The sequence below is a fragment of the Drosophila miranda genome (assembly GCF_003369915.1).
Source record: "Drosophila miranda strain MSH22 chromosome Y unlocalized genomic scaffold, D.miranda_PacBio2.1 Contig_Y2_pilon, whole genome shotgun sequence".
NCBI classification, from domain to species: Eukaryota; Metazoa; Arthropoda; class Insecta; order Diptera; family Drosophilidae; genus Drosophila; species Drosophila miranda.
The window spans coordinates 29266845-29288573 of NW_022881614.1; the positions used below are offsets into that span (position 1 = coordinate 29266845).

Below are 21729 nucleotides of genomic sequence, written 5' to 3' on the forward strand. Positions count from 1 at the left end.
TGATGTAAACTAGCGCGAATCCTCTCTTGGATGAGTGGTCGCTTGTCCTGACCCTCCAGCAGCGATATGTCATGCTCGTCGATTGACCGCAGTCGCTTTGCCAGCTTGTAGCATGACCCATGCAAATACATTTGCTGCCCGAAGACTGCAAAGAATGGTGTTACGCCTGTCGCCTCGTGAACCGAGTTCCTAATAGCCAGTTCTATCTCTTCTATCGTCTTCCAGATACGCCCGAATCGCGCTGAGTACTGTGCTATTCACGCGTTCGGCTGCGTTACTCTGCGGAGAATACACTGGCGTCCTCATATGAGTGACTCCGAATGCATCGGTCATCTCTACTCGGATACTCGGATACTACTACATTGTCCGCTCCTTTCCGGTGTTCTATGCCGTCATCCCGTTGGAAGAGTACGGCTCCTACCCCATAATGTGAGGCGTCGCACTGTATGTAGAAGTGCCGCTTGAAATCCGCGTGTACCAGGACTGGTGCCGAGGTGAGTGTAGCTTTTAGCTCCCCCATGGCTCGTTTTGCCTCCTCCGTCAATTTAAACTTTCCATTTCCCGACTTTTTCAGGGCGTCTGTGAGCGGACCGGCCATCTCAGCATAGTTTTTCATAAAGCGCCGGTACCAGCCCGCAGTTCCCAGGAAACTACGCAATTCTCGAACAGATCGCGGCTCGGGAATGCGCTAAATGGCCGACACACGATCCGGATCCATCTTCAGCGCTCCTCCTCCCACTATAAATCCCAGGTATTTAATGTTTTTATAGCAAAAATGAGATTTGCTCAGCTCTATCGTTAAATTTGCTTCTTGTAGACGCTCGGCAACCTGTCGCAGAATCTTCACGTGCGTTTGGAAGTCCTCAGCTATAATCAGCAAGTCGTCGAGATACGCATAGACGTTTGAACGCATCTCAACCGGAATCACCTTATCGACCAGTCTACATAGGCGTTGTGCGGCGTTGCAGATGCCAAGGGGCATCATACGGAACTGGTACAGAGGCCGTCCCGGCACTTGCCAAAAAGCGAATTTTAAGTCGACGCTGGAGATATATATCGTCTGATCGAGACGCGACAAAATCCCCTCGATGCTAGGAAGTGGGTAAGCGTCCTTGATGGTTATTTTGTTGAGCTTTCGGGCATCGAGACAGAAACGATTTTTGCCCGGCCTTCGCACCACGGTGGTACGGTTGCTCCACGGACTATCACTGTACTCGATGACTCCCAAAGCCAACATTTTGTCCACCTCACCACACACCACTTCCTGCATCGCTGGCGACAGCGGGTAATGTCGATCCTTCACAGGCTCGGCCTTCTCCACCAACTGAATTTTGTGAGTCTCTCTCGACGTCCTCCCCAGGCCTACGGCGCTGAAAGTCAGAAACTCTGCCTTCACCTGATCCAAGGCTGCCTTTTGCTCTTCTGACAACTCCCATTCTTCCTGCACTATCTCCTTCTCCAGGCCTTCCACATAGTGAGCGACTTGATCAGCCAGCACTTTTTCCACTAATCTGTGAGATGCCCCTACTGGACCTTCTCCCATCACCTCAGGACCCAATGAGAATACCCGCCAAAAGTCTACCCCCAAGTAAATTTCCTGTTCCAAGAAAGGGTATACGAAAACCGTTAATCTTTTTACCCCTCCCTTGTATTTCACCGGTAATTCTCCTCGGCCAACGATTGCGCGATCTTCCCCATTCGCTACCTTCACTATAGAAGAATATCGACGAGCCTCCACGCCCAGCTTCTCCAGGAATTCCTGACCATTACACCCTAGCATGCTGTGTGTAGCGCCTGAATCCAACAGGCCTCGCACGGACTCGTCCATTATAGAGATTTCTGCGAAAACTCTCGGGTCTTTCTTGCAACAACGCTTTACTGAAGCAATCACCTGCCTCCTCATAGCTCGCCTTTGCTTAAACCGCTATCTAATTCATTTTTATTTACTTCTACTTTCTCTGCGCAGGCCCCTTCTGTGAGCGTGATTCGCCTGCTTGCATCGCACCCCTATTCACGTTTCCCGCGCAATTCGGACAGGTTGGACAATATGCATCGGGCTTTCCACACCGGTAGCAGAAAATTCGCCTCTCCGATGCCATACAGTCCCTAAAGCCATGATCGGTCTGCCCGCAGTTCCAGCAAATCAACTTCTGTGGAACACGCTGTGTCATTTGCGCTTCCTCAATGACCTCTGCCTCTTCATCGCTACTCGACCGATCCTGCGCGACCTCGCTGACGTTCGCATTCGCCCCGCGACCATAGTTTGTGGCTTTGGGTGCTCCTCGCCACGAAGATCGAGCCTTCCTCTTCAGATGTGCCTCTATTTCCACGCACTCATCCCGCAGTTGGTCTAAGGAATAAACCCGTAAGGCGTAGACGAATCTCGCTATCTCATCTGTGAGTGCCTTTTTGACGATTTTTACCATCTCCTTTTCAGGTGGTGGCATCTCAAACCTCGACGCGAGCTTTCTCATGACATGGAAAAAGTCTTCCACACTCTCGTTTGACCGCTGCATTCTTTCTCGCAGTTCTCTCATGCGGTCGAACTCGGACGCCGTGCCTCGGAAACGAACAATTAAGGCGCCCCTTAGTTCCTGCCAAACACCACCGCCATGATCACTTCACTACCCGGCATCGGATGAATTTGCGCGCGAACTTGGCATTAAAGCCTTTTCCGAAGTCACTAAGGACAAAATTTCGGCGGAATACCTCTTGTCCCGGCCTCGCGTAAAACACCCGAGCTCGCTGGTTGTACCTTACCCTACTACGCTCGTATGCCTGATGTAAACTAGCGCGAATCCTCTCTTGGATGAGTGGTCGCTTGTCCTGACCCTCCAGCAGCGATATGTCATGCTCGTCGATTGACCGCAGTCGCTTTGCCAGCTTGTAGCATGACCCATGCAAATACATTTGCTGCCCGAAGACTGCAAAGAATGGTGTTACGCCTGTCGCCTCGTGAACCGAGTTCATAATAGCCAGTTCTATCTATTCTATCGTCTTCCAGATACGCCCGAATCGCGCTGAGTACTGTGCTATTCACGCGTTCGGCTGCGTTACTCTGCGGAGAATACACTGGCGTCCTCATATGAGTGACTCCGAATGCATCGGTCATCTCTACTCGGATACTCGGATACTACTACAATGTCCGCTCCTTTCCGGTGTTCTATGCCGAAATCGAAGGCCTGCAGTTGAAGGGACCAACGAGCTAAGCGACCATCCAGGTTCTTCATGGTCATGAGCCATTTGAGACTGGCGTGGTCAGTTATGACTGTAAACGGCATAAGCTCTACGTACGGACGGAACTTAAGGATCGCCATGAGGGCTGCCAGACACTCCTTCTCTGTCACCGAGTAGTTTTTTTGGTGGCCATTCAGTTTGGCAGAGAAAAACGCTATGGGCCTCTCGTTCTGCTCGTCATCCCGTTGGAAGAGTACGGCTCCTACCCCATAATGTGAGGCGTCGCACTGTATGTAGAAGTGCCGCTTGAAATCCGCGTGTACCAGGACTGGTGCCGAGGTGAGTGTAGCTTTTAGCTCCCCCATGGCTCGTTTTGCCTCCTCCGTCAATTTAAACTTTCCATTTCCCGACTTTTTCAGGGCGTCTGTGAGCGGCCCGGCCATCTCAGCATAGTTTTTCATAAAGCGCCGGTACCAGCCCGCAGTTCCCAGGAAACTACGCAATTCTCGAACAGATCGCGGCTCGGGAATGCGCTAAATGGCCGACACACGATCCGGATCCATCTTCAGCGCTCCTCCTCCCACTATAAATCCCAGGTATTTAATGTTTTTATAGCAAAAATGAGATTTGCTCAGCTCTATCGTTAAATTTGCTTCTTGTAGACGCTCGGCAACCTGTCGCAGAATCTTAACGTGCGTTTGGAAGTCCTCAGCTATAATCAGCAAGTCGTCGAGATACGCATAGACGTTTGAACGCATCTCAACCGGAATCACCTTATCGACCAGTCTACATAGGCGTTGTGCGGCGTTGCAGATGCCAAAGGGCATCATACGGAACTGGTACAGAGGCCGTCCCGGCACTTGCCAAAAAGCGAATTTTAAGTCGACGCTGGAGATATATATCGTCTGATCGAGACGCGACAAAATCCCCTCGATGCTAGGAAGTGGGTAAGCGTCCTTGATGGTTATTTTGTTGAGCTTTCGGGCATCGAGACAGAAACGATTTTTGCCCGGCCTTCGCACCACGGTGGTACGGTTGCTCCACGGACTATCACTGTACTCGATGACTCCCAAAGCCAACATTTTGTCCACCTCCCCACACACCACTTCCTGCATCGCTGGCGACAGCGGATAATGTCGATCCTTCACAGGCTCGGCCTTCTCCACCAACTGAATTTTGTGAGTCTCTCTCGACGTCCTCCCCAGGCCTACGGCTTCGAAAGTCAGAAACTCTGCCTTCACCTGATCCAAGGCTGCCTTTTGCTCTTCTGACAACTCCCATTCTTCCTGCACTATCTCCTTCTTCAGGCCTTCCACATAGTGAGCGACTTGATCAGCCAGCACTTTTTCCACTAATCTGTGAGATGCCCCTACTGGACCTTCTCCCATCACCTCAGGACCCAATGAGAATACCCGCCAAAAGTCTACCCCCAAGTAAATTTCCTGTTCCAAGAAAGGGTATACGAAAACCGTTAATCTTTTTACCTCTCCCTTGTATTTCACCGGTAATTCTACTCGGCCAACGATTGCGCGATCTTCCCCATTCGCTACCTTCACTATAGAAGAATATCGACGAGCCTCCACGCCCAGCTTCTCCAGGAATTCCTGACCATTACACCCTAGCATGCTGTGTGTAGCGCCTGAATCCAACAGGCCTCGCACGGACTCGTCCATTATAGAGATTTCTGCGAAAACTCTCGGGTCTTTCTTGCAACAACGCTTTACTGAAGCAATCACCTGCCTCCTCATAGCTCGCCTTTGCTTAAACCGCTATCTAATTCATTTTTATTTTCTTCTACTTTCTCTGCGCAGGCCCCTTCTGTGAGCGTGATTCGCCTGCTTGCATCGCACCCCTCTTCACGTTTCCCGCGCAATTCGGACAGGTTGGACAATATGCATCGGGCTTTCCACACCGGTAGCAGAAAATTCGCCTCTCCGATGTCATACAGTCCCTAAAGCCATGATCGGTCTGCCCGCAGTTCCAGCAAATCAACTTCTGTGGAACACGCTGTGTCATTTGCGCTTCCTCAATGACCTCTGCCTCTTCATCGCTACTCGACCGATCCTGCGCGACCTCGCTGACGTTCGCATTCGCCCCGCGACCATAGTTTGTGGCTTTGGGTGCTCCTCGCCACGAAGATCGAGCCTTCCTCTTCAGATGTGCCTCTATTTCCACGCACTCATCCCGCAGTTGGTCTAAGGAATAAACCCGTAAGGCGTAGACGAATCTCGCTATCTCATCTGTGAGTGCCTTTTTGACGATTTTTACCATCTCCTTTTCAGGTGGTGGCATCTCAGACCTCGACGCGAGCTTTCTCATGACATGGAAAAAGTCTTCCACACTCTCGTTTGACCGCTGCATTCTTTCTCGCAGTTCTCTCATGCGGTCGAACTCGGACGCCGTGCCTCGGAAACGAGCAATTAAGTCGCCCCTTAGTTCCTGCCAAACACCACCGCCATGATCACGGATGTACTGCCAGTACCATTCCCGCGCGTTTCCTGTAACCAGGTGATGAAATCCCTTTAGAACTTCATCCCACGGACAGCGGCATTGGGCTTGTAGGAATTCAATTCGGAACACAAAATCCTCGACTGTCATTTTGTTGCTGTCTCCGTCGAACGTCACGTCCCATTTTTCGACTCGGCCCCACCGTGGCCAAGGTCTATAACCCGGGGGATTTGGATGCGGATCTTCTCGAGGAATCCCACCAGCTCTCCTACCCTCGCCCCGACCCTGACCCGAGTGTCTGAGTGCTATCGGGTTGCCCACCCCGTTGATGCTGCTCACTGGATGCGGTCGGTCCTACTCCTGAAGACGGTTCCGGACCAATACCACCTCGCCCTCGAATCGGCGCATCAGTCGTGCTAGACGGCTTCCTTTTCGGGATTGCTCCTCGATACTCCTGCTCGTGGTGAACCTCCTCCCGCTGCGGTTCCTTCTGCTACTGCAGCTGTCTAACCGGCTGGAGTACCTCGTTGAGTTGGTGCATCATCTCGATAAACCCCTTACGAAACACCTCCTGCAACACCCGACTAATCGAGTCAGTGTTCGCTGCCCTGTGTGTCACATGAGCCTGGGCCAACGATACGTTGACTGCTGATGCCAGTTCGGAAGCAAGCGTGGGTGTAGGATCGGACATTGGCCATTTTTCTGACCTGGCCTGGACCGGTGTTCTTGGCAACCCACCCACAGCTCCAAGTTCCTCCCGATCTTGATCAAACATCGCCCCTGACACTTCTCCTATCTGGTCCACTGTTTTGTTTACGTGTGATCGCGTATGATACTGTCGACTACCCCTTCTTGTGGCATCTGCACCGAGCAACACCAATATTACAAAAAACGAGGGGGAACGTTGTGAGTTGGTGCGGACACCGCAACTCTACAGTTATACCCGATACTAAGTCAGAATGGCTCTCCACCGGCAGACGCCGCTAATATTAAACGACACGACAAAGAGTGCGTGCGAGAGAGACAGAAAATCAGTCTGAGCGTGACGTCGGGCGCTGCGTAGCCAGTGCAAATTGATTTGTTCCTTTTGGCTATAAAAATGATCTGATATGGTCATTATCTATGATTCTGCGTTTTTAGTTTTCTCGAATCTGCAACAGATTTTGAAAGAAACTCGTCTCGGTCCGATATATAAGGAGAGTGGATACCAAATTTGGTTGCTCTAGCTTTTATAGTCTCTGAGATCTAGGCGCTAATGTTTTACTCTAAGCAAAGCCGGCTATGCTACGTGTGTGTTAGAGAGAGACAGGAGGAGAAAAAATGATATTGTGTTCTTGATGCTGGCTATAATAATAATACGATCCAATTCAAATTCTGCAGTCTAAAAGATATGGTCATTCTCTACGATTCTGCGTTTTTGGTTTTCTCGTATCTTTAAAATTGTGGATGCCACAGATTTTCGTCCTTTGTGGGGGCGGAAGTGGGCGGGGCGAAGTTTTGAAATATTTTTGTAGCAGTGACATATCACAGAAGTCTGGATCCAAAACATCGTTGCTCTAGCTCTTATAGTCTTTGAGCACTAGGCGCTAATAGGGACGGACAGACGGTCGGACGGACAGACGGACAGACGGACGGACGGACAGACGGACAGACAGACATGGCTCAATCGACTCGGCTATTGATGCTGATCAAGAATATATATACTTTATGGGGTCGGAAACGATTCCTTCTGGACTTTACACACATCCACTTTTACCACAAATCTAATATACCCCAATACTCATTTTGAGTATCGGGTATAAAAACACGAAAGCGGCTTTGTTTTTAACAAGCAGTTGCGAAACTACAATGAACATTTACCTACATGATTTACTCTAACTTATTCCAATATCACATTCCATCACAGATTTATTCGACATCACAGTCCACCAGGCAATGTGCCCGTCGCAAACTCCCTGTCAATTTTTTTGTTGAACGGCAGTGACTTACGTTCACTTGCGACATCGAATAGCGACAAAATGTTCAACTGTAATTCCTAAGTCCCTATCACATATTTTTTATTTCCGTTAACTGCCTCCGTCTATCCATCCCTAGCATCAATCACCCCGGACCAGCTTTACGCTCACCTTAAGCCTGCAGCAGCGACTTCTGCCGGGAGAGCTAAACTGCACTTCGCGAGCTGTCGTCTTCTCCACAAAATTTATTATTTTTTTTCATTCCCGCATCTGCCTTTACCAGCCCGAGTGACATTTGTTGTAATACCACCCGAACCTGCGTCAGTCCAGATGCATGCGAATTCGAAAATAATTTGGGCGCCATTTGTTACACTTGGCTTGTTTCCCAGAGGGCAATGCCGGCTAGCTGTCGACCCCAGGACTGGGTAGTTCCCCTTGCCCGCCAAATGTAGACAAAAAAGGAGACATACTACTTCTCGGGACATCAAAACTAACAACAACCTAAAGACAAAGAAAATCAAAAACAGACGGCTATCAAGTGGGTGAAGCTTGGGTGTTATCACTTCGCGCGCCCGCCCTACCTGTGACCAAACACAACGTTCATTTTGGCCACCCTCTGCTGGAACGGTAACGGCTGGCCTAATCCATGGCTTACGCCACGCGCCCTCCCTCTATTTTAAATTTACTGCATCATGCTTCAGTATATATCCAAGCTTTAATAATCATAAATTGACAATTTCATCTTTCTCATAAATAAATAGATATACTCCAAATTATCACTAACCAAAAAGAAACACCAAAACTTTCGACACAATGGCAAACACGGAAATAACTGCTGAAATTTCGTTCAACCAACAGGGATACCCTCACCCATACACCCATAGATGAGTGGATCCAGTTTTACGGGAGTTAATTTAACTCGGGCCCCTACGGAGACTTAACCTACCAAGAGCTCTTGTTAAGGGTCCCCGGGACATAAACAATAAACAATATTTTTCCACAAATCGCTCGAGCAAATACGGTGGACTGATGGGACCCCCGCGTCACCCACTAAGGGTTAATCTTCTGGAACTGAACAGCTGATCGAAGATTTAGGTTCGTGAAAGGTGTTGGTGTTTTTACATATTTAGTTCAATGGCCAAGATTTTACGTTAAACGGTTTAAGCTAATACTAAATACTAAATAAAGGACAACACACGGAACAAAATAACATTTAATGTGGAACGGTGTTTGGAGTGCGGATTATGTTTTTTTTCTTTAAGTTCAAACGACGTGGGCGATCGCTGGCCGTGGCCGGTCAGCCCTAAATTTATATAGGTCCGTGTATACGTGTGCGCGTTTGTGTGTGTGAATAGGGTTCCGGGGTTTTTACGTGGTGAATGAGACCAAACGTGTGGCACGCACTGCAAGGCGATGCAACGATCGTGCGGTGTGGCTAGAATCGCCCTGGCAGCTAAATCGTCCTCTTTCACCCTCCCCCTTCACACGTCCCGCGCTACTTGGCTCACACACGCGCAACTGGAACGAACTCACTCAGGTTCACGTTGGACAGTCTTCTTCTCTGCAGTCGACTTTCTCGAACTCCAGTGTTCCTCTCCAGGAAACCTTCTGGCCCGGTTCTGGTGGCTATATTCTTTGCCGGTTCAAACTTTCTGTTTTAAGCACAAAATTTCAAATTTCGACGTTACTCTTCCGTCCTCGCTCCACGATTTCCATAATCCAATCCCCGTTTTCTAATATTTTCACTCCTATTTATCCCTTTTTCCCTTACTAATACCAAAGACTATACAATACCAAGATGTCGCATGAGGAACAAATGCTTTTTCAATTTTCGTTTGACGCTTCATGGTACGGGCGCGCGGGGCTAGTACTTCAATTCTCTTTTACGCTACCTTCGCCTCCGAAGTGCTACTCGGCTTCGGTCAGCACGAGCTCGAGCCAACCCAGAAATATGCTTGTAGTTGTGTATATGTGTGTATGTCCTAGGTCGGCACGGCCATAAGCCGGTTTCGCCCGCAGCATATACGGCTTTTAGCTTCACACACAAGCGCACTGAAAGCATGTCAGTGGCTGCGTGCCGAAACCGTAGGGCAGCGTGGTCGCTGATGTCTTTGGCGCGGCACAGTGGGGACTCATCCGAAATAGTCAAAAAATTGTATGTGTGCTTTAGATAAATTTAATGTACGCATCTAATAGAGAATTTGCCAATCGAATTTTCAAGATAGTTTTAGTTTAGGAGATATAAGCACTCAAAGTTTAACATTTTTTCAGTGTGCAAATATTTATTGACTAACTAATTTAGCAAGCTGAGACGGCCAAAGGTCCCACTGTGCCGCTCCAAAGACATCGGCGATCCGCGACCACCGCTTCGACGGTGAAGGCATTGCCGAACAGAGGAAACCGTTGGGCAGCGGGGTCGCGGTAGAGACGAAGTACAGGCGAAAAGGGAATTGAAACCCCGCGCGCTCCCTCGTGCCTTTTGGGTCCTAATGTTAGGACCCGCCATAGAACAGCTTTTTGGTCGCTCATGCAACATCTTGGTATTGTATAGTCTTTGCTAATACATATAACTAATCCTATTCTCTTTCTTATATCCCCAGTACGGCTCCAGCTCCCCCCGATGACACAATTCACCATCGAGCCTTTCTGGACTTCCGCTAGATGGCGCGTCGCCCTCAGCCCTGGCCACCTATCGTTCAGGTGGGACTGGAACAGATCCTCATTTTTAGTCTCTATAAGAAGACAATAAATTGATATTTTTTAAGCCGAAATTTGTGGTGTTTGTTGTTTAAAACAGAGACTGCATTCTGCATTCATTGGAGCCTAGGATAATAAACATTTCCTCAATTCTATAGTATCCTTTTCCGCAGGGTATTTGCAGAAAATATCGGTATTTTGTGTGATATCATGCGATAGGATGCTTCGCGCTGCCAACCACCTCAATGCGACGCTCTGGCAACGCCGGAAACAGTTGGGGTAATTTCGCTTCGATTCTGTTTAGTTTATTTCTGGAAAATGTTGAAACTCCACCGAAAACTGATGCAAAATGTAAAACGCAAGGAAAGGACTTGTAGTGGCGCCTGTCCAACCAAAAATATCGGATAACCGTCCCACGGTTTCCCCTTCCCTTAGACAAGCAACTTGCACCTTTTGGGCAGTTACGCGCAAGAAAAAAATGACATAAGTTAACAGCGGCTACTGTCAAGGTGTGGTGAGAAAAGGGGAATGAGAGAACCAAGGGCTCAAGCGGAAGGAGAGTGGCTTGGGCATGTTCTTTCCAATTTTACTCGCGATCCCAGACGGACGTCTGAAGAAAATACTCAAGTAGTGCAGTGAAAGGAAAAATTCTAACCTCGACCGTAAACACCGCGTGTCCATCGTGGCTAAGATCTAGTCAAAAGATCAGCCGACCATTCCTACGTTTATTAAGCGAAGGCCGAACCCATCGGGTGAGTGAAAATTGTACCCCAACTGCCGGCCAACAGAAAATTAAAGTTCGTTTTTTTTCTTAAAAACCTAACCATAGGTTTGGCCGTACGTAATACCGTACGAAACGCCGGTCGTAGTGCCGTAAGCCGTACCCACTACAGTCTCGTCACCTTACCACACATATAAATACCCAGCGTCCCGATCGACTACAGTATGTGTTAGCCGTCTTCGCCCCCAAATCTTCTTTCGGCGTGGCGTCTGCATACATGTGAGCATCACTGTATTTACCGCAGCGTGTACCGGCGTGGGTCCACACACATACAAGCCTTGCTCGGCCTACCCCAGTGAAAAACGGTCGATTGGCTTTTATCAAAGACTATACAATACCAAGATGTTGCATGAGCGACCAAAAAGCTGTTCTATGGCGGGTCCTAACATTAGGACCCAAAAGGCACGAGGGAGCGGGCGGGGGTTCAATTCCCTTTTTGCCTGTACTTCGTCTCTACCGCGACCCCGCTGCCCGTCGGTTTCCTCTGTTCGGCAATGCCTTCACCGTCGAAGCGGTGGTCGCGGATCGCCGATGTCTTTGGAGCGGCACAGTGGGACCTTTGGCCGTCTCAGCTTGCTAAATTAGTTAGTTAGTCAATAAATATTTGCACACTGAAAAAATGTTAAACTTTGAGTGCTTATATCTCCTAAACTAAAACTATCTTGAAAATTCGATTGGCAAATTCTCTATTAGATGCGTACATTAAATTTATCTAAAGCACTCATACAATTTTTTTACTATTTCGGCTGAGTCCCCACTGTGCCGCGCCAAAGACATCAGCGACCACGCTGCCCTACGGTTTCGGCACGCAGAAACTGACATGCTTTCACACCGACTCGACGCTGACCGAGGCATTGACGAAGCCGAGTAGCATTTCGGAGGCGAAGGTAGCGTAAAAGAGAATTGAAGTACTAGCCCCGCGCGCCCGTACCATGAAGCGTCAAACGAAAATTGAAAAAGCATTTGTTCCTCATGCAACATCTTGGTATTGTATAGTCTTTGCTTTTATCTATGCGTGCAGTGACATACATATGTATGTACATATGTTTGAAATTGACTATTCCCTCTTCAGTGACTTTCGTCATTGCTACGTCGCTTACGCCGCCCGCATACGAACAGTAACGCTAAAGGAGAAGACATTTACCGGTGCCGAAATACTGTTTGCGTTGCTGATGAAGTCATTCGGTGTCTCGATCATGATGGCTATGCCCATGCATTTCTTCATATTAGAATAATACTTTGGAACCCCACTATTGTACCGACCCTAGGATTAACATTAAAAGTTAAATTCGTGTGATTCGGTTTGATTGGTTTATCATAAAGAAATGTGCAACTAGAAGGAAAGGAACTAAAACTAATACTCGCGCATATCGCCTATCTGCTCTGACACACTGATATTTACAAGTTTTCAGCCACCCGCATCGACCACATGGGAGCGCTTACATCGTTGGATTTGATCGTAATGTGAGTGATAACCTGTGAACGACTGCTATATGTGAATTCAAAATTTTACGCAAGTCGAAGCAACATTAAAGATTCCAAGCCTCGACCGTAAACTTCCCAGCCGTACTGTAACGCTGACCAATCCAATTGTTCACGTGATTGTTTTGTTCTGCTCTTTCGCAAGCAATGTAACTTTCTGCAATTCCGAATCTATCGACAACCGAACTTATGATTGGGATTACCCCACAAGCAATTGCTGTGCACTTTAAAGATGCATCCATCCGTCCCTTGTTTTTTGCATTTAAACTGAAAACCATTCGAATATATTTCTATTTGTGTAACGTAATTACCATTATTCCTGAATATACTCTTTATAATTAGTTGACCCTAGTCTAATAAGATCTTTCATCATGATATTTTTATACCCGATACTCAAAATGAGTATTGGGGTATATTAGATTTGTGGTAAAAGTGGATGTGTGTAACGTCCAGAAGGAATCGTTTCCGACCCCATAAAGTATATATATTCTTGATCAGCATCAATAGCCGAGTCGATTGAGCCATGTCTGTCTGTCCGTCTGTCCGTCCGTCCGTCTGTCCGTCTGTCTGTCCCTATTAGCGCCTAGTGCTCAAAGACTATAAGAGCTAGAGCAACGATGTTTTGTAACCAGACTTCTGTGATATGTCACTGCTACAAAAATATTTCAAAACTTTGCCCCGCCCACTTCCGCCCCCACAAAGGACGAAAATCGGTGGCATCCACAATTTTAAAGATACGAGAAAACCAAAAACGCAGAATCGTAGAGAATGACCATATCTTTTAGACTGCAGAATCTGAATTGGATCGTATTATTATTATGGCCAGCATCAAGAAAATAATTTCATTTTTTCTCGCCCTGTCTCTCTCTGACACACACGTAGCATAGCCGGCTTTGCTTAGAGTAAAACATTAGCGCCTAGATCAGATCCTAGCCTCCTGCTTCGTTATCTGTTACAGTATTAGCAATATATATTTATATATATAATAAATTTAAAAAAAAAACGAGGGGGAACGTTGTGAGGTGCTGCGGAGACCGCAACTCTACAGTTATACCCGATACTAAGTCAGTATGGCTCTCCTCCGGCAGACGCCGCTAATATTGAACGACACGACAAAGAGTGCGTGCGAGAGAGACAGAAAATTAGTCTGAGCGTGTTGATTTGTTCCTTTTGGCTATAAAAATGATCTGATCTGATCCAGATTCAGCAATCTGATAGATATGATCATTATCTATGATTCTGCGTTTTTAGTTTTCTCGTATCCTCAATATTGTGGATGCAACAGATTTTCGTCCTTTGTGGGGGCGAAAGGGGGTGGGGCGAAATTCTGAGAAATACGTTTTAAAGTGAGATCTAACAGGAGTGCGGATACCAAATTTGGTTACTCTAGCCTTAATAGTCTTTGAGATTTGTGAATATCCCCAGATTTTCATCCTTTGCGGGGGCGGAAGGGGGTGTGGCGAAATTTTGAAACAAACTCGTCTCGGTCCGATATATAAGGAGTGTGGATACCAAATTTGGTTGCTCTAGCTTTTATAGTCTCTGAGATCTAGGCGATAATGTTTTACTCTAAGCAAAGCCGGCTATGCTACGTGTGTGTCAGAGAGAGACAGGGCGAGAAAAAATGAAATTATTTTCTTGATGCTGGCCATAATAATAATACGATCCAATTCATATTCTGCAGTCTAAAAGATATGGTCATTCTCTACGATTCTGCGTTTTTGGTTTTCTCGTATCTTTAAAATTGTGGATGCCACAGATTTTCGTCCTTTGTGGGGGCGGAAGTGGGCGGGGCAAAGTTTTGAAATATTTTTGTAGCAGTGACATATCACAGAAGTCTGGTTACAAAACATCGTTGCTCTAGCTCTTATAGTCTTTGAGCACTAGGCGCTAATAGGGACAGACAGACGGACAGACGGACGGACGGACAGACGGACAGACAGACATGGCTCAATCGACTCGGCTATTGATGCTGATCAAGAATATATATACTTTATGGGGTCGGAAACGATTCCTTCTGGACGTTACCCACATCCACTTTTACCACAAATCTAATATACCCCAATACTCATTTTGAGTATCGGGTATAATAAGAGCACCAAACTTTCAAGCTACTCTTCGTTTTGGCTGCCGGTCTCGTCTCTTTCCGCTCCCCGCTCTCCTTAGCTGCTGCGCCATGCTCACATTCTGGTTTTTTGTCAACGGCTTCTTCGCCTCCGCACCCCGCCCTCGTCAGGGAGCGAGCAACATACTTGCGAACAAAAGTGAAAAAGGCAAAAGCAATAAAGTTTTCAATTGTTTCTTTCGCACTCTATGCAAGAGTATAGTTCTTTCTCTTCTTCTTCTACATCATCTTCTTCATCATCTTATTTGACTATTTTTAGTTTTTACAGTTTTTGTGTATAGACGTCGGCAGTTGTTTTATTACAGTTCTTTCTCTTCTTCTTCTACATCATCTTCTTCATCATCTTATTTGACTATTTTTAGTTTTTACAGTTTTTGTGTATAGTCGTCGGCAGTTTTTTTATTACAGTTCTTTCTCTTCTTCTTCTACATCATCTTCTTCATCCTCTTATTTGACTATTTTTAGTTTTTACAGTTTTTGTGTATAGTCGTCGGCGGAGGGTGTAGGGGCCGAATTTAGGGAAAGAGTATGGAACATCACGGATAAGCACAGTAACATAGTAACTCCGAAAGTGGATCGTAAGCTGCAAGCTTTCCGAAAAGCTTTCTAAAGAGTGTCGGCGCGCAGCGCACGCATTTAAGCGAAAGACGTCACGTTTACCTTGACCCAAGAGAGTAGCGTAGCGTAGGGAGAGCATAGATTAAAAGCTTGACCAAAATTTCGCTCAATTGGGCGAAAGATCATCCGATTATGCAGTTAAAGTTCCTAAGATTATCCGATTATGCAGTTAAAGTTTCCAAATATCATCCGATCTTCGAGCTTTTGGTTCGTTACCGCTTAGCTGAACTTGCAGAAGTTGGGCTGGAGTTATTGACTGAGAATCGATTGATTAAAGCGGACGTGTTTACTCGGGAATAAATAAATATATATATATATATATATATATATATATATATATATATATTTAGCCAACGAACAGTTCTGGCATCTACGCCATACCTCTTGAGTTGAGTTTCAATTAAGACCGAGAATCAGGAGATTTACCCAGGAAAGAAGTGTAAAGAAAAACCTAGCTGGTATGTCCGTGATTAGTTTGGAAAGTGTTCGTGGTAATATATATATAAGAATTTGTGTTATAGGACGGCGGCCCGTAGCCACGGTACTGCTTTATTTTTGGCGTCATTGATGCCACCTGTTATCGAGCCTCCAATGAAAGTGTAGTCCGCAGACCGACGTCGAATCGGATCGGCAACCTGAAGTCAAGCTAAGGAGCTAATGTACCCCATCGTCAACTGATTTAGCTGCGCCAGCGACACCCAATAATGAACTCGAATTGATTGCATTATTGTTGGATACTTCCGGCGGCGCAGTCCTACTCAGCCTGGCTGACATGTCTCTCGACCACGTCAATAGAGGATCGTAGTTACTCGTTGATGTAACACACTCCCCCTTTTTCCTCTAGATTTCATGTGCCAGGCTAAGACCATTCTCTTTCGTCACACGATGTATAAAGTTTTATAGTTAGTTATGTAACCCAGCCAACATAATGGTTTTTGGAAACTAATGGGTATGAGAGCAACATTCATTTTTCTTGAGATTACAAAGCAGTACACTCTAGTACGCTCACGTGCATATCTACTCGTATTAAATATCTTTTCTTTTCCTTAGAAGTATACACCAACGTCATCATTGAGCTCAACGATCACGGATGGAGTAAACGGTACTAGCCTACCAAAAGCGCTGTGAGTTTGTAAATAAGAACAAGTACATATATGCACTGAGCTGGGAAGTAACCTGCGTGTTACATATATTTTTCTATTGATATCACATTTATATATCCGTAACCATAATGTATTGGTACCTCTCACCCCTTTAGAATCTATTACCCATATATGATGGTCATTTTTAAATCTTTATTTTTCCTAATATTTATTCTCAATTCTTTACTAATATATTAAACTATCGAGACACAGAAAAAAAATGAATTTAATTATAAGTTAAGAAAACCCCCCTCCAAGAATTTTATTATATGGATAGAAGAGATCGCTGCCATTGGAACTATGAATCTGCAAGGGTATCAAACGTCCGACCTTTCCTCTTATTTGGTTTTTCGCTTTCTGTTCCCTCTCCCTCTCTCGCTCTAGCCTAGCACAATGCAAGCTTGCTCTACCGTTATATGGCAGGAGAGTGATAGAGCGACTGCGGTATGCGGTCGATTTGTCTCATGCATTGCACATTTTGCACTTGACACAATGAGAAACGCAAAAGCATACTTTGCGCGAGCGGGAGAGCCATGAGTCGAACGGCACTTAGCGGGTCAGTGCTCACGTTTTATTCTCAACCCCTTGTTGCCCAGGTGATGGTGCCACAAAGGACCCCGCTACCAAAACAATCTGAGCTTATGTACATATCTAGGTTGAGTGTCTTAATTCGTGGCTAAATGCTGACATTCATATTTTTTCGGTTTTAAAATGTATTCATTTTCGCTACAATTCCAGGTCGTTCAGTCTTAACAGCGCTATGACCTTCTTTCCTGTTTACTCATCAGCTAATGGATAACGGGTGGATTGTTGGCCAATGTGTACAATTGCGACTATTTTTACCTTTTTTTTTCCATATTTCCATAATTATACCTCCAACAAGTTTTTAATTAATTACTCGGATTGCAACGACTAAGTACAGGTACAGTTTGAGAGAAGAATGGAATCAGCTTCCCATACGAATTATGAAGCCGTCCATCAATGGAAACCATAGAAAACAAAATGAATTCCTTGAATGGTTTTCCATAAACACTCTCCAATTTGGCAAGTCAAGCGGCTTTTAAGCCGATCTGACGCTAACAAGCTGCGTCAGGCAGACAGCGATGTGGACTCCCAAGACGGATTAGATTTTAATGAGTCCGTTAGGCAGAAATTAATGAGGCAGATCGCAACAGACCGCCCACTACAGACCCCCACTGCCCGCTGGTCTGGGAGCATTCTCACGTGCGCGGCAAATAAATCATCATTGCCAAAAGCCGAAGGAAAAGCAATAAATACTAAGGAATACAATTGCAATTTCCTGTGTCCTGTATCCTGTCTTGCTCAAAGAATATTTACGTGTATTAGCAGGAAAGACCCCGAGAGAGAGAGAGGGATGTAAAGGACAGGCACTGGACGAGCGAATGCATTAAGTCAACTTACTGTGGTAAATAGGGGAGAATTAACAAGAATGACGCCCATCCAGGGAGGAAAGCACGTTGCTTGCAGCATCAAATTTGCTGCTTCATGTGCTACATATTTTTGTAGCAGTGACATATCACAGAAGTCTGGATCCAAAACATCGTTGCTCTAGATCTTATAGTCTTTGAGCACTAGGCGCTGAAGGGGACGGACAGACGGACGGACGGACGGACGGACAGACGGACAGACAGACAGGGCTCAATCGACTCGGCTATTGATGCTGATCCAGAATATATATACTTTATGGGGTCGGAAACGATTCCTTCTGGACGTTACACACATCCCCTTTTACCACAAATCTAATATACCCCAATACTCATTTTGAGTATCGGGTATAATAAAAATAATTGGCGCCCAACGTGGGGCCCGAGCTGTCACAGCCCCATTAAATGTCCGAAAGACAGTCAACTACACCCGACTGGAAATTCCTTATCCTTCTTGGTTCAGACAACCTTGCTAACTTCCTCAATATCGGTTGTGAAGGTATAGTGTAGCGAGAGAGACTGTTGAAATCCTGATGTTTTCCATTAAGCTCTTGGTCCAGTCCACTTAAGCTGCATCTGACTTAACCACTGCCGGTATATCGATCGAGTGCAAGTAGATATTCCCTCCGTCGATCGAAATTGGGTTAATTTATGGCGACAAGCTATAACCTATCTCGCGGAGTTGAGAGTATACGCAAGGAAGTTTATTTGCAGCTTTTTCTATTTTCTATCATCCTCCCAACTATAAAGAGCGTCGTCGACTGTGGAAATACTGAAGCTTTTAGAATAAGCTCTTGGTCCAGTTGATGCAAAGTAAGACCTACTTGGTCCAGTTTTTGTGATAGGATTCAGCAGTTGATAGAAATCAGGTGTATGTATGGCAAAAAGCTATCGCCTGTCTCGCGGTAGAAAGAACCTGTCCGACTCAGTATCTTTGTTTTCTACACGAATTCGTCTCTTAGACAGTGAGATTAGATAGCGAACGAGATTCAGTCTATCTCTTATGTGCATCGAAGCAGAATCATGATCCTTTTATTTAAAAACATTTTGTCATTTCTATTCCTTTGCCTTTATATATAAATTAGTCCGTATTTAGTGTCGTTATTATCTATAAAAGATCGTTGGGTAACAGATTTTGTACGATAATCATGCCCCTAAGTCGTAGTCCCGAGAATTTCGCTCAAATAGAGAATCAGGGAATAATTTGTAGCACGTGCGCCAAGGAATTTGACTACCTAGCTCAGTTAATTACCACCAGCTGTGGACACCAATTCCACCGAGTCTGTTTTAACCGTAAAGCTGGAGCCAAAAAGATTTTTCCGGTCTGCCACGTTAGCTTGCATGCATCGGCTTTGAATTTAGCTGGGGAGATTGCCGCAGTCCAGACTGCGAGCCAAGACCCCAGCACAACCATGCACCAGACTAGGTCTAAGGGTAGGGCAACCGATCCCAACGCAGACGCCCCAAGCGGGTCAACTGTTAGTGAGCCTAACTCGGAAGTACAAATGGAAGCAAATGCCGCTTCGACCAATGCAGGTCTACCCCAGGTTATTGCCGATGCTTTGGCAGCTGCAATGCAGGCTCAAACCATCATATTAGCGCAGACCATAGAAACTGGCCTGCAGAAAGTATCGATTCAGCAAACGGCGTCCCGTGAAAGTATTGAAAGTGTTCGTTCACAACCAATCAATACACAAACCATCGACGAAGTAGAACAACAAACGTTTCAGCAACTGTTCGGGGGTAGTTCGGAAAGACAGACGGCCAGAGAGCCACCAGCTAGATATAGTCTAGGGGGGACCCCGCCAGTCTCAGAGCTACGAGCTGATAGAATAAGCCAAATCATTTCAAATTGGAAAATACGGTTTTCAGGTCATTCCTCCATTGGCGTGGACGACTTCATTTATAGGGTAAATGCCATGACCAACCAATCCTTAAATGGAAATTTTGAACTGTTAGCCAGATATGCGAGCAACCTGTTTGAGGGCAGTGCCAGTGAATGGTTCTGGCGATACCACAAGAGTGTCCACCTCATCCGATGGTCCGACCTGTGCGTAGCACTCAAGGAAACAGAAGCCAAATGAACCGTTTGATTTATTTTATGAAGCAATAGTCGCATTGGCAGACAAACTAGTACAGCCAATGACTGAGCCCTATCTGTTAGAAGCTCTTAAAGCCAATTTAGTTCCAGAAATTCAACACGAAATCTTGTATGTACCCATCAAGAGTATCGCAGAGCTACGTCATATCAAAGACTATACAATACCAAGATGTCGCATGAGGAACAAATGCTTTTTATACCCGATACTCAAAATGAGTATTGGGGTATATTAGATTTGTGGTAAAAGTGGATGTGTGTAACGTCCAGAAGGAATCGTTTCCGACCCCATAAAGTATATATATTCTTGATCAGCATCAATAGCCGAGTCGATAGAGCCCTGTCTGTCTGTCCGTCCGTCCGTCCGTCTGTCCGTCCCCTTCAGCGCCTAATACTCAAAGACTATAAGAGCTAGAGCAACGATGTTTTGGATGCAGACTTCTGTGATATGTCACTGCTACAAAAATATTTCAAAACTTTGCCCCGCCCACTTCCGCCCCCACAAAGGGCGAAAATCTGTGGCATCCACAATTTTAAAGATACGAGAAAACCAAAAACGCAGAATCGTAGAGAATGACCATATCTTTTAGACTGCAGAATCTGAATTGGATCGCATTATTATTATAGCCAGCATCAAGAAAACAATTTCATTTTTTCTCGCCCTGTCTCTCTCTAACACACAGGTAGCATAGGCGGCTTTGCTTAGAGTAAAACATTAGCGCCTAGATCTCAGAGATCAGAGATCTCTGTTGCATCCACAATAATGCAGATTCGAGAAAACTAAAAACGCAGAATCATAGAGAATGACAATATCTATACGGTTGCTGAATCTGGATCCGATCAGATCATTTTTGTAGCCAAAAGCAAGAAATCAATTTGCAGTGGCTACGCAGCGCCCGACTTCACGCTCAGACTGATTTTCTGTCTCTCTCGCACTCTTTGTCGTGACGTTTAATATTAGCGGCGTCTGACGGAGGAGAGCCATACTGACTTAGTATCGGGTATAACTGTAGAGTTGCGGTGTCCGCAGCAACTCACAACGTTCCCCCTCGTTCAATTTTCGTTTGACGCTTCTTGGTACGGGCGCGCGGGGCTAGTACTTCAATTCTCTTTTACGCTACGTTCGCCTCCGAAGTGCTACTCGGCTTCGTCAATGCCTCGGTCAGCACGAGCTCGAGCCCATGATGCAATTATACAAGGTGGTCTCGTCGGGAGCCGAAGTTCGTTCGTGTTGTCCCTTATCGTCAGTGCATGCTTGCTTGTTGATGATGAAGGTTGTTCACGGACGAATTTTTTGATATATTCTTAACCCTTATGTCCCGACAACAACAAAATTATAAAAAGCATATAAAAAAAATACCACAGAATTAGAAGTAATCTTTATATATTATGTAAAAGAACATTTTAATATAACTAAAAATGTTGAAGAAAAATTATTAATGGCTGCATAAAATTTAAATATTAGTATATCAGTAAAATCATTTTATTTTAAAATTTTAAAACCCACGGGCCTGTTAAGGGTTAATCAACATCAACATATACCGTCTCACTCACACTCACTATACTATGTACCCTTCACTCGCACTTATTGCTAGCATACTTTAAGGGACTAACTTTTGCCGACGAGACCACCTTGTATAATTGCATCATGCTCGAGCCAACCCAGAAAAATGCTTGTAGTTGTGTATATGTGTGTATGTCCTAGGTCGGCACGGCCATAAACCGGTTTCGCCCGCAGCATATACGGCTTTTAGCTTCACA

At 45.8% G+C, this 21729-nt stretch overlaps 3 long non-coding RNA genes across 6 annotated transcripts; all 3 read left to right on the forward strand.

Annotated features, from left to right (window-relative positions):
* The first annotated feature begins 708 nt into the window (after positions 1 to 708).
* Positions 709 to 2108, forward strand: LOC117193211. Its single transcript, XR_004474533.1, has 3 exons — positions 709 to 751; positions 818 to 1102; positions 1967 to 2108. It is a non-coding gene; the product is annotated as an uncharacterized LOC117193211 (long non-coding RNA).
* A 1623-nt stretch (positions 2109 to 3731) lies between these two features.
* On the forward strand, positions 3732 to 5225 carry LOC117193213. The gene is made up of 3 exons (XR_004474535.1): positions 3732 to 3773; positions 3840 to 4124; positions 4989 to 5225. It is a non-coding gene; the product is annotated as an uncharacterized LOC117193213 (long non-coding RNA).
* Positions 5226 to 10557: 5332 nt separating this feature from the next.
* Positions 10558 to 16373, forward strand: LOC117193029. Of its 4 annotated transcripts, none has more exons than XR_004474479.1 (4): positions 10558 to 11029; positions 11107 to 11277; positions 12131 to 12522; positions 16334 to 16373. It is a non-coding gene; the product is annotated as an uncharacterized LOC117193029 (long non-coding RNA). The 4 variants fall into 4 exon arrangements; XR_004474478.1 differs by lacking the exon at positions 16334 to 16373 and adding an exon at positions 13467 to 13482 and having other exon boundaries at positions 10559 to 11029; XR_004474480.1 differs by lacking the exons at positions 12131 to 12522; positions 16334 to 16373 and adding an exon at positions 13467 to 13481 and having other exon boundaries at positions 10568 to 11029.
* The last annotated feature ends 5356 nt before the right edge of the window (positions 16374 to 21729 follow it).